General features: G+C 34.0%; 1 long non-coding RNA gene across 1 annotated transcript; it reads left to right on the top strand.

Moving 5' to 3' along the window:
- Positions 1-6,008: 6,008 nt before the first annotated feature.
- LOC125258985 lies at positions 6,009-8,359 on the top strand. Its single transcript, XR_007182706.1, has 3 exons — positions 6,009-6,247; positions 6,841-6,882; positions 7,828-8,359. It is a non-coding gene; the product is annotated as an uncharacterized LOC125258985 (long non-coding RNA).
- Positions 8,360-8,802: the final 443 nt, after the last annotated feature.

Below are 8,802 nucleotides of genomic sequence, written 5' to 3'. Positions count from 1 at the left end.
GAATTCGGGATGTACAGGGAGTGCAGAATTATTAGGCAAGTTGATTTTCTGATCATATTTTTTTCCCAAGCACATTTTACCAATTCCAATCCACATCAATCTTAATAACTACTATTAATATTGTTTTTAATCATTTATAAGTGATATATAATTGTTCATGAAGGCTGGAAATGAAAAATGCCTTATATTCAGGTGTGCAGAATTATTAGGCAAGTTTTCTTTTACAGGCAAAATGAGCCAAAAAAGAGATTTAACTCAGACTGAAAAGTCAAAAATTATTAAATACTGAGAAGGACGCAATACTAATGCAATACTAGAAATTGCAAAGTTAAAGCATGACCAAGGGACAGCAAAATGCTCATTGGGTCAGCGGGGTCAGACAACAACAGGTGGAAAAGAAAAGACACATGTTAACTGCAAAATAATTAAGAATTAAGGTGAAGAATTAAGTGTGAAACCATCAGGAACCCTTTAGTCTCCAGCGCCACCATTTTCCAGAGCTGCAACCTACCTGGAGTCTCCAGAAGTGCAAGGTGTTAGGATCTCAGAGACTTAGGTTAGCTAAAGAATCCTAAAAAATGACCTGCACTTGATAAGAATCACAAGCTGAAGTGTTATAAAATACATGAAGACTGGGTTTTAATAGGGCTTATAGACAGACAGATTGAGAGTGACTCCTGAAGGACCAGCACCACATCCTCTTGTACCACTGTTTGAAGAATTTATCCAGAATCTGGCAGTAAGGTGTGGGAGTTTACTTTTAGTCCATCTCTTATCCTGAAATGTCTGTCTTGCAGAGATGGACTAAAAATGATCTTCCAAAACTTACTGCCAGATTCTGGAAGATAAATTCTTCAAACAGTGGTACAAGAGGATGTGGTGCTGGTCCTTCAGGAGTCACTCTCAAGCTGTCTGTTTATAAGGCCTATAAAAACCCAGTCTTCATGTATTTTATAACACTTCAGCTTGTGATTCTTATCAAGTGCGGGTCATTTTTTAGGATTCTTTAGCTAACCTAAGTCTCTGAGATCCTGAGACCTTGCACTTCTGGAGACTCCAGGTAGGTTGCAGTTCTGGAAAATGGTGGCGCTGGAGACTAAAGGGTTCCTGATGGTTTCACACATAATTCTTAATTATTTTGCAGTTAACGTGTCTTTTCTTTTCCACCTGTTTTTGTCTGACCCCGCTGACCCAATGAGCATTTTGCTGTCCCTTGGTCATGCTTTAACTTTGCAATTTCTAGTATTGCATTAGTATTGCGTCCTTCTCATGAGTATTTAATAATTTTTGACTTTTCAGTCTGAGTTAAATCTCTTTTTTGGCTCATTTTGCCTGTAAAAGAAAACTTGCCTAATAATTCTGCACACCTGAATATAAGGCATTTTTCATTTCCAGCCTTCATGAACAATTATATATCACTTATAAATGATTAAAAACAATATTAATAGTAGTTATTAAGATTGATGTGGATTGGAATTGGTAAAATGTGCTTGGGAAAAAAATATGATCAGAAAATCAACTTGCCTAATAATTCTGCACTCCCTGTATATGTCAAACCTAAAATTATTCAGACATTTTTGATATATTTTTACAAGTGGGTGCAGGACACTGTAGTTAATTTATGTAAGTGAGGATAGCAAAATAAAGTAAACTGTGACATATTATACACATAAAATGTTTCATCTAGTGGACCACCAGTAAAATTGATAAAAATTTGAAACAAAAAATTATTCAGACACTTTGACCTGTGTTATTTGACCACTTTATCTGACATAATTAAGATTAATTTCTGACACAGTTTAACTCTGAGATCTTGACATATTTTATTACTTTTTTTTTTTTTTTTTTTAAATATTCAACTATAGTGAATAAACTGTATTAATGAATGAAATGTTCAAGGTGTCTGAATAAATGTTGGTTTGACTCTCTCTCTCTCTCTCTATATATATATATATAATTATGTGTAACACTCTAATTTACACGTTTTGTGTTAATATTAATTAAAAATGTGCAGAAAAAAAATAATAACCTATTTTACACATGTCAATGTGTAGTTTCAAAATTAACACAAATTGGGTATTTACTCACAGCATTTAACACAATATGTGTAGACTGATATGCTTAACACACTTAGTGTATTTTATAACTTGTCTGTTATTTAAATTAGCTAATTGAAATGAACCAATAGCAACAAGGGACTTTGACTGAATAGTAAGGTGACCAGATTTCTGAAATGGAAACCGGGGACATTTCCTTTGTGAGTGGTCAAAAAACCACCAAAATCTCATTTGTTATTATCTAATTAAAAAACGGGGACAGTACATTTTTGATTTTTTTTTTTTATTGTTGTGGGTTTCACATTTTACATTGATAAATATTATGATTTAATTTTATTATTAGGATTTTTGGTCTGGTTTTAATACAATTCACCAAAATAACTAGCCAGTACTCCGAACTACAAAAAACTATTAAACTATTACACTATTTTGAAAAATCACATTACAAAATATAATGTGAGATAAATAACACAAATAATATTTGCAACATTTATTACTGAATTGAATATTTTAATTTTCACTAGCTGTTTATACTGTACGAAATTACAACTTTTGTCCAATGACATTTTAATTTTCTGACAGCTTTACTGACAAAAGGAGCTTTGTTGTAGTATTCTTGAGTAAAGTTCATAAAATGTAGGCTACATTATTTCCCACTGGAATTTGTAAAATGTTCTCTATACCTCCTCTTTTTGTACATTTTAAGGTTAAATGCATCAATCTGGTGCATTTTGGAAGCTCAAAATAAAGAGCTTCAACCCATGTACAGTGTGCACATTGAACAGCATTAACTTGTACAGTAAAGAGGGTTCAAACATCTTTTTAGTTGTGATATAAAGTCTACATCGTTTTAGGTGTTTTAGGATGCCAAACAATTATTTCAACAAAATAATAATATAATAATGTTTTAGGCCTAGCTATATAATTATTAATATGACAATAATATTCATATAGGCTATTGTAACAAATGCACTCTAAAATTATAATAATAATTATTATTATTATTATTATTTTGGTTAGGCTACTTTAAACAACGTATAGGGAAATTAAAATACTAGTTTTGTAGCCAATTTCTAAGATAAATCCTTGAGCTTTAATTTTGATCACCAAATCGCCAGCTGATCGTGTGAGCAAAGTGCGCACTTCCTCTTTAAAACACGCAGCACAAACAGACTGTATATATATTTAATCACTGTATTTTGCTGTTTTATAAAGGCACAAAGCCATATAACGGTTTCGATTTTAGTTCGTTGGCAAAATACAATGTATAGACGATTTATGTTTTAAATTTTCGGTTCATTATGAAACGGCGGCGGCGGAACAGGGTCATTAATGGGAAACACTGAATGAATGTTTAGCTGACACATGTGCTAAAGCTGTCATATCAGTTGTTATATCAAGGAAGATGCCTAATATGATTTCAGCATAGCACACAGGTGGGTTAACTTAACTACCGAAGGAAAGAAAAATGGTGACTTCTTGCATGTGTCTTACTGTGCATTTATCTTACACAGCTATCCCTTCACTGCAGACAAGCTGAAATGGGCTGAATCCTTGATTGCAATCTTTACGTCCATGAATCATTTGGAGAGAATTAAAGCGATGCGAGTATTAAAATGTAATTAAAAGTTCACCTGAAATGTGTGAATATGCAGACAAAAGGTTGTTGCTTACAAATGTAAATTCTAAAATAAAGTATGTTGGAGATTAAAAACAATTTGACACTCTCTCTTTCCATCTTTATATTTTTATATAGTGTTGGAACAGCGATCTTCTCTGAAGAAGAACTGAGCACATTTGTGTTTGTGTCTTGTGATCCTGATGTCATCAGTCAAGATCTGAACAGAAACCAATCTTTGGAGAAGTTCGTTCAACAAAATTTGGACAAAAACATTGTTGGCTTTTTAACGACTTTTTTTAATCACTTTTACTCACATGCTGTGGAGAAGATGGAGTACAGACATTGATAATGATCAGAAATGCTTCTTGAGCAGCAAATTCTAGAATGATTTCTGAAGGATCATGTGACTGAAGACTGGAGTAATGATGCTGAAAATTCAGCTTTGATCACAGGAATAAATTCAATTTGAACATATACTCACATAGTAAAGTTATTTTAAATTGTAATATTTCATAATATTACTGTTTTTGCTGTATTTTCTGTATCAAATTAAAGCTTTGGTGAGCAAAAGGGACTTCTTTTAAAAATATTAAAATGCTTAGTATTTTCCGAACTTTTGGCTGCCAATGTACATCAACCCAACAATGTTTGGAAATAAGTAAAACTATTTTGAAGGTAGGGATGGGTCATGTGTCATGTTGCCTAATGAGATTGAAAATAACTGTTTTGTCCTTTGTTGGACATATCCTTTTTGACTGCTTAAAATTGTATTGTTATATTCTGCATTGAATTTAATTATTGATATTTTATTGTAATAAATTGACAATAAGAAAAACAACCAATGATTTTACATTCATTTTTTTCAATTGCTAAAGTTTTGTGTAGGATTTTAGATACCTTTTTTAACACAATGTGTGAAGCCAAGGATAACACAATGTTTACACATCTTTGTGTTAACCTTTCTGACACATTTACTATATTAAAATCCTTAACACAGTGACTGTGTAGAAATCAACACAAAAAACGTTGTCCCTAAACTCACCCATTGATGTGTAAGAATTTAACACAGTTTAAGTCAATATTAACACATCCTTTCTAAGAGTATATATATATATATATATATATATATATATATATATATATATATATATATATATGTGTGTGTGTGTGTGTGTGTGTGTGTGACCAGCGTATAGATTCCCAGAGGTCTATATTTTAGTAAATATGGGTCTTGGAAAAGGCTAGCTGATTTTATTGTGCTTTGACTACAGTGGGTAGTTCACAACCATGCATGTCACTTCTGCAGGCTGTATCTTACTCTGTCACTCTTTTCATAGCTTTTGCTGGTCCGAAACACTTGCTTGGTATTTCTCCTGCTCTTTGTCTAGCAAAAAAATCACTCATCACTTAATGAAAGCTTAAAAATGAAGGCCTGTTTCAGGGGCCTTGTCACAGGTCTATTGATTTTGAAATTCTGTGTTACTTGTGCTATATTTTCACACTTAAAACAATGATTTGGTAATCTCCTTGTACCACTGTCCTCTTTTGTGCTAAGTCTCCTGACAGTTCTCTCCCAAGTGGTTCCATTTTTGTCAGTATTAAGTCTGAGAATGATTCAGTGGGCTATATAACAAGAAATTACTTCTCTTTAAATGTTTTGGTTCATCATACTAACCTTTTAATAAAATATGACAATAAGTCTGACTAACTAAAATAAATAAACAGCCCTCTGGATGCCAACTGAAAGAATTGTTACCTGTAGCAGAAGAGCCTCTTCTAAATATTATTAACTCGTCTTTATCTCTGGGTCATGTCCCAAGACCGTTCAAGCTGGCAGTTATTAACACTCTCATTTTGAAACCACAATTAGATCCAAATGTATTAGCAATTGTATCGTTCTTGCAAAAAAAAAAAAAGATATCTATGAAAAATTTTAGTCAGGATTCAGTTAAAATTACAAATGACTTACTTCTAGCTTCTGACCAAGGTCGTATCTCAATACTAGTGTTACTTGATCTCAGTGCTGCGTTTGACATTATAGATCATAAAATACTCTTAGATCGACTACAAAATTACAATAATGTTCAAGGACAGGCATTAAGGTGGTTTAGGTCATACCTATCAGACCGTTACCATTTTGTATATTTAAACAGGGAAAAATCTAAGATAACATCAGTAAACTATGGAGTGCCGCAAGGATCTGTGTTAGGCCATCTGCTATTTTCAATATATATGCTGCCACTTTTTAATATTATAAGAAAACATGGAATTAGTTTCCACTGCTATGCCGATGACAGTCAGTTATATTTCAACACGACCAGATGAAATCTCTAAATTATCCAAATTGGCAGAGTGTGTTAAAGATATGTAATGGGGTAGAAAGTGTAGGACTACAAATCCCAGGAGTCAAGACACTATAAAAGGAAACCAATATTTTTTATATTTCCTCTTTGTGGTACCATGTGCTAAGCAGGAGAAGCTGTGTGGTGTTTTCAAGGCTGTGTAATAGCAGATGAAATGACCAGTTGATTAATGAACAGCATAGCAGCATAGAACTGAATTTGTGAAGGTAAGGGTTGTGATTTATGATTACTATAGTGTCAAGTTTTATCATCTGTACTTGCTTTCTATTTTACTGTCCTCATGGGAATTGTGTTGATTGGTGCCTCAGAGAATTAAACAGATATAGTTAAGAATACGGGTACTGATCTATATTGAATTGAGTGGGGAGATTTGGTTCTAAGCTTTTTATATTGTAATTTGTATGTTGTATGTTTAATTGTTTTAAGTGTTTTTATTCTTTTAAATATTGTATAGGGCAATCATCAATTTGTCTTTTTTTTTTTTTTTTTTTTAACAGATGATGCATGTTTACTTTTATTGAAAGTATTGGTGGCTTAATGGGTGTTTGTGAGATGACTTAAATGTTGAACTGGGACTTGTCTGTTGAAGTGGCAAAGTGATTTATTTTGGAGATTGTGTTTTGTGTTTTTGTTTTTGTGTCTTGGACCTACAAATGACCATGGGGTTCCCCTTTTCTTATATAGTATGTTAAGGTGTGGGAAACAAATTGTAGTGGTTTGTCATGATTTACTTTTGCTTTGGAGTGTGGAGTGAAATGGTGTTTGTTTTATTTGTGATTGAGTGTGCACTTATTTGCAGAGCAATTGCCATGGAATATGATTGGGAACTCTGTCTGTAATGGTGAGTGAGTTTTATTTATTTATTATTTTTTTTTTTTTTTGTCTCTTTGCCATTTTGATTCCTTGTGGTGCTACTTTTGAATGCTGTATAAACTTTGTTATATTTGAAAAGAAACACACTGTGATTGTTGCCCTTTTGGAGTTCTCCTCATCCCTTGTGAGATGATTGGGTTACAGATATAAAAATTGTATGACCAGTAATTTTCTTCTATTCAGACAAGACTGAGGTATTATTATTCATCCTCTACAGTTAAAGACCTGGGTGTTATAGCAACTTGTCCCTTTGAAAATCATATTTCATGTTACAAAAACGGCTTTCTTTCTACCTCAGAAACATCGCTAAGCTACGGAACATGTTATGTTTCTGATGCAGAAAAATGAGTTCATGTATTCATAACGTCTAGACTAGATTACTGTAATGCATTACTAGGTGGTTGTCCTGCATCCTCAATAAACAAGTAACAATTAGTCCAAAATGCAGCTGCTAGAGTTCTTACCAGGTCAAGAAAATATGATCATATAACACTAATTTTATCATCTCCACACTGGTTACCCATTAAGTTCCATATCAGTTATAAAGTATTGTTACTGACCTATAAGGCACTAAATGGTTTAGCTCCTTAAACAATCTTCTATCGCCCTACAATCCATCACGCTCTTTAAGATCACAAAAACTCTAGACTTCTGGTTGTACCTAGGATATCTAAGTTCACTAAAGTAGGGAAAGCGTTTTCACATTTGGCTCCTAAACTCTGGAATAGCCTTCCTGATACTGTTCAGGGCTCAGACTCACTCACCTAGTTTAAATCTAGATTAAAGACTCATCTCTTTAGCCAAGCATTCACACAGTGCATATCAGATCAATTGCACATTACTATCTTTGCTTTAATGTTATGAACAGCAGCTATGCTAATTATTCTCCATTTGCTTTTCTGTTTCACCTCAGGATGCCCGTCCCAAGGTGACTAGAGTACATCAGCTTCAGTTTGGTTCCAGCCTCTTCAGATGACTTCAGATGATCACCACCCGTGAAAAGATGACCCCAACCTCTGTGAGGACTTCAGATGACACAAACTCTGGATCAACATGCACCATTCAAATATTGCTATATATCCTAATCATTTTTTAACATGTATTAATTACTTTAATGAGCTCATTGTTTCTACATCACATTAACACATGGTTTAAATTAATACATTGTTAGCTAAATGCATTATTTGTATATCTGAAGTTACATAATTTGGACACAGTCCCCTCTGAAAACCAATCACTCTAAATTTGTAATGTTGACCTGCATTTCCCGAAAAGCTGCTTTGAAATATGTATTGTGAAAAGCGCTATATAAATAAATGAATTGAATACCTACCTGATCTACTCACCTGTTGAGATTCTGTTCTGTTTTCAGCCTCTGTCATCTGTCATCTTCAATACCTGCAAAGACACAAAGACTATGACCACATAAGCCAAGTCTGCCTAAAGCCGAGTTCAAACTGCACAATTTTAGCCCCGATTTTGGCTTGCCGACAGGTTGAGAAATTGCTGACAAATGCCCAAAATCACAGGCAAATCTGTGCTTGTTCATGCGAGTGACAATCACGCAGTGTGAATGAGCAAAGTGATCTGAGAGAATCGCTGACGTCCGTGAGATATTTGGCATGCTAAATATCTGGACCTGTCGGCGATTCAAAATCCTGCTGTGTAAAGCGTTCTGACTGAAAACTACATCGGCGATGACCGACCGCCAATGAGAGGGCAAGATACAAAGCAGCGGGGAGTTCAGGGAGGAGTTATAGATCACTCTCGTTGCAGAACACACAATCCTTGTTCCTCGTGTCTCCCCAACATATTCTTCTTTTCTTTTTCTTGTTTTCGCTCCAAGTCAGCGCACAGGCAATTCGTATTGCAAGCTTCTTGCGGGATA

The sequence above is a fragment of the Megalobrama amblycephala genome, linkage group LG23 (assembly GCF_018812025.1).
Source record: "Megalobrama amblycephala isolate DHTTF-2021 linkage group LG23, ASM1881202v1, whole genome shotgun sequence".
NCBI lineage: Eukaryota > Metazoa > Chordata > Actinopteri > Cypriniformes > Xenocyprididae > Megalobrama > Megalobrama amblycephala.
Note: the sequence above shows the minus strand (reverse complement) of the source record. Positions and strands in the feature narration are given on the sequence as shown.